General features: G+C 46.9%; 1 pseudogene; it reads right to left on the bottom strand.

Moving 5' to 3' along the window:
• Positions 1-2339: 2339 nt before the first annotated feature.
• LOC125526492 lies at positions 2340-3596 on the bottom strand (annotated as a pseudogene).
• Between the last annotated feature and the right edge of the window lie 1055 nt (positions 3597-4651).

Genomic DNA, 4651 nt, shown 5'->3' with positions numbered 1-4651 from the left:
CGGTTAGCAAATCACCAGCACAGTACACATGTCCTGAACCTCCAAGGGAAAGCAACAGTCCGCACATGGCACTGCCAAAGACGATTAGGGCGAACAGCAACTGGGATCTCATCACGTGGTGGGGCATACTTGCAGCTGTAGACATGTAGTGCAGCAACACCCGCAGCACACACACATGCACACAGGTCAGGTCTGAAGATGGGGGAGCAGCTGGCCCCCCACACGCATGGAACTCTTCTCCTCGGCAAGCCCGTTCGTTGCTTGGAAGGCAGAGGGGTGGCGGCTGGGAAGGGATGCGTCGCGAGCAGAACGGCAAATGCGCAGGTGGGTGTCGAGGCGGTGCAATCGAGGTCGGCAGCATGCTGAGCACCACGGCGCCCACCACATCCGTCATCTCCCCATGATCCTCTCCAAACTCCCGAACCCCATTGTCCGGGCCACCGCCGGCGCCGCCGTCTCCACCTGATCCACTCCAAGTCCCAAACCTCACTATCCCAGTCATCGTGGTGCTAGTGTTCCTCCTAATCGTAGCAATCGGCAATGCCTGAAGGCGGCTTGAACTAATCCTTGCCGGTGGGTTTGTGGCGTCATGTAGACCTGCCTGTGTAATTTGTCTGCTCTATCGCCACTAATGTCGGCACAAGTGCAGAAATGCGACGCCGTCGATCACGTCCCTGAGATCCCAGTGCCCATGGAGCCGCCTAGGGCAAGACTGTGTTAGCCATAGCGACATGCGAGAGGTGAGGCGGCAGGGGCTTTGGGTCAGGTCTAGAAAAGGAGAGGGTGGCGGTCGGTGTGGTCGCCGGCATCGATTTGATTTCCATTGAAGGCGGGCGGAGCGACCGCACGGAGTTGAGCAGCCAGCGATTTTGGGGATCCTTTGTTTTTCTCTCGCTGAGATTATTACCCAGTGACATATTGTTCTCTTTTTTTGACAAATTGTTCTCATTCTTTTTGACGTGATGACGAATTGTTCTGTTTTCTAAGAGAAAAATTGGTCTGGGCAAGCGAGAGAACTACGACGGGCGAGTAAAAAAACCAATCGTTTTTGTTCTCACTTATGGATGGTATTGATGGGTAATTTTCATCAACTCTAGACATAGTTTAAATCTCAACCGTCAATTTTTTAAAATTAACGGATATAAAGGTGATGGATGAAGAACTATGAAATCTTCCGTCCTTTAATATTAGGTAAAAAATGTACAAAAAGCACTAAAATGCCCAGAATAATAACCCTAAAAATGCCAAAAGAGCGCTAAAAGACCAAAATAACTCTAAACAGCGCTAAAAGGGCCGACTTAGGTCACGTGCCATGGCGGCCTGTGAATAATGGGCCATGTCGGGCCGACCTTAAGGTTTGGCTTTGATGACCAACCTTCTTCCATGGATGGCGAAGGTCGGCCTGGCCCTTTTATTTGCTTGTCGTGCCGGGCTAAAAACCTATGCCCGTGGGACGGCTTTAAAAGCGCGGCCCATATGGCCCGCTTTACTCCTCACTGCTGGTCCAATTCCGAAATATGGCGCAGGCCACCGAAATGTAGAGCACGCCGACAATCAAACATGCGTCGAGAGCATTTACTTGTGGTGTTCTCACAAGTGATGGTTCTTGGGCGGATGAGGATCTGTGGCATGCAGGTCTCACGGCACCTAGTCTCCCCGCGTGATTTATTTTTGGCTTCCAGTTTTCAAAAATTTATATCTTTCCAACGATAAGTCAAAATTAATTCTGTTTTTATATTCATGTTTCTCATGACGAGGCCTTTCAAATAAGATCCTGAATACATTTTGATGAATTTTCAAAATTAATGTTAAATTTCAGCTCTTGAAACTTAGTAAGAGAGACCGATAAAATCATGATTTTATGCCTACAACTGTAATAAAAAATATATTAAAATTTTATCTCCAAAACTTGGTAAGAACAAGCAAGAGAATCACAAGTTTCTGATTCAAAATCGTAAGTTTCAATGACTGAAACTAAAAAAGTATTATGCCCTTGTGCGGGGTTCAACTACTCCGCGAATCGCGAGGCAATCGAGCAGCCCGACAGGGCTTGGCAGGTGCGTGCTCCTGCAAATTTCCGGGTCTTGTGATCATTTCCTTCTTTTTTTCACATAAAATTTACCTTTCCTTGGATTGTTCCGTGCATGGCTTTTTCCCCCTTGAGGAGATCATTGTACGTAAAGATCACGGCTTTAGGTAAAAGTCTTGATTTTAGTAGTGTAATAAAGTATACCAATAAGATTGTCAAAAAATAAATAAAATACACCAATAATACCAATAAAAACGTTACAACAAGAATGAACGAAAATAAATTGGGTAAAGTAAGTGCCTATAAAACAAAAGACAATGTAATTATAATCTCTTTAATTAATCAAGTGCACAGAAAATGTCGGTACATGTAATGCAAAAATAGTCATAGTTATTTTTGCTAAAAATAACCGTATCTGAAATTAAACAGCAACGATAACTCGAAAATGGCACATACAGAAACCATTAGCATATTCTCATGAGTCTCCAGCGTGGAGAATCAAGATAAGATATGCCCATTAGCATATTCTCATGAGTCTCCAGCGTGGAGAATCAAGATAAGATATGCCCATTAGCATATTCTCATGAGTCTCCAGCGTGGAGAATCAAGATAAGATATGCCCATTAGCATATTCTCATGAGTCTCCAGCGTGGAGAATCAAGATAAGATATGCCCATTAGCATATTCTCATGAGTCTCCGGCGTGGAGAATCGAGATAAGATATGCGTCAATTCTTGTGATATTTTCATCCACCACTTAGCTAGTTCACAAACCGGCACTGCTTTCTGATCTCCCCGTTGGCCCTGGTCTTGACTTCGATACTGCCCATCCTCACCATGGCCGCCTTGAACTTTTGCTCCCACCGCCCAGGGATCCAGGCGTTGAGGAGCACTTATGCCCCAGTCTCCGACGAACGGAGTGCGGCGTCCGACTTGAACAATACTTTTTTATCGAGCACGTTCCTGTAATACTGGTTGTCTAGGTCCCCAGGGGTCCTCAAGTCCTGCACCACCACGGGGTCACCAGTGCGGTTGCATTTTACCTGCACAGATGCAGCGAGCGTGGCGTCCATGGCCGAGGGGTCCGAGAGGTTGGGCGGGAGGCGGTCCGAGAAGGACGAGCAGTGGGAGATCCCGACGCTGTGTGCGCCGGAGAGGGTGACCATCTCGTCGACGGTGAGCCCTTTGGAGGCGAACATGTCCTTGAGCATCTGGAGGGTGGCGAAGGGCAGAGGCAGGTTGGAGAGGGTCTCGCTGGCGAGGGACACGTTCCCGTCGTAGCGGCCGGCTGGCATGTCGAAGTACGCCTTCCCGTTGCTGAGGAAGAAAGTGGCGTCGCGGCCAGCGAAAGCGACGATGTCCGCACACGAGACGACTCCGGGGCAGGCCTCCTCGAGCGCCGCCTTTGCCGCGTCGATCACCTCGAAGCCGCGCAGGCTCGGGAAGTTGGGGATGCCGAGCTTCTCTGGCTGAGCGTTGGCCGGCGTCGGGTCGAGGAGGACCGATGCGTCGCACCCCTGCACAACAAAAGAACTATGCTCGTCACGTCCGGTGACATCACAATCACATAGTTATATGTATATAAGAGTGCGTACGTAGCGACAGTTTTGCATGTTTACATACCCTGACGAAGTACATTGTTATATGTATATAAGAGTGCGTACGTAGCGACAGTTTTGCATGTTTACATACCCTGACGAAGTACATTGTTATATGTATATAAGAGTGCGTACGTAGCGACAGTTTTGCATGTTTACATACCCTGACGAAGTACATTGTTATATGTATATAAGAGTGCGTACGTAGCGACAGTTTTGCATGTTTACATACCCTGACGAAGTACATTGTTATATGTATATAAGAGTGCGTACGTAGCGACAGTTTTGCATGTTTACATACCCTGACGAAGTACATTGTTATATGTATATAAGAGTGCGTACGTAGCGACAGTTTTGCATGTTTACATACCCTGACGAAGTACATTGTTATATGTATATAAGAGTGCGTACGTAGCGACAGTTTTGCATGTTTACATACCCTGACGAAGTACATTGTTATATGTATATAAGAGTGCGTACGTAGCGACAGTTTTGCATGTTTACATACCCTGACGAAGTACATTGTTATATGTATATAAGAGTGCGTACGTAGCGACAGTTTTGCATGTTTACATACCCTGACGAAGTACATTGTTATATGTATATAAGAGTGCGTACGTAGCGACAGTTTTGCATGTTTACATACCCTGACGAAGTACATTGTTATATGTCGTGGTCGGGGTTCACGTAGCGTCGGTTGCCGTCGGCTGTGCGCACCACCAGTATCGTTATTTGATGTGGTGGCTAACCTAGGTATCCGGCGGCAGAGGTAATCACAGATCTAGCTAGGTTTTGAGATCGTGCAGTTCCTCGCGATTGAAAGTGATCACGACAGATGCCGTGGCCATCTTCCTTGATAAGTTTGGCAGATCCGAACGACCTCGGTTGCGGTTGTTTACATAACATCCGTGATCGTGTGCTATGTGTTTTATATTTCATCATTGATAATGTTTGCACATGTGATGATACATAATATTGGTTGTAGGAAATGGCGGACGAGGAGTTAACTGATATCATGGTAGACA

Source organism: Triticum urartu, unplaced genomic scaffold (genome assembly GCF_003073215.2).
Source record: "Triticum urartu cultivar G1812 unplaced genomic scaffold, Tu2.1 TuUngrouped_contig_10293, whole genome shotgun sequence".
NCBI classification, from domain to species: Eukaryota; Viridiplantae; Streptophyta; class Magnoliopsida; order Poales; family Poaceae; genus Triticum; species Triticum urartu.
Note: the sequence above shows the minus strand (reverse complement) of the source record. Positions and strands in the feature narration are given on the sequence as shown.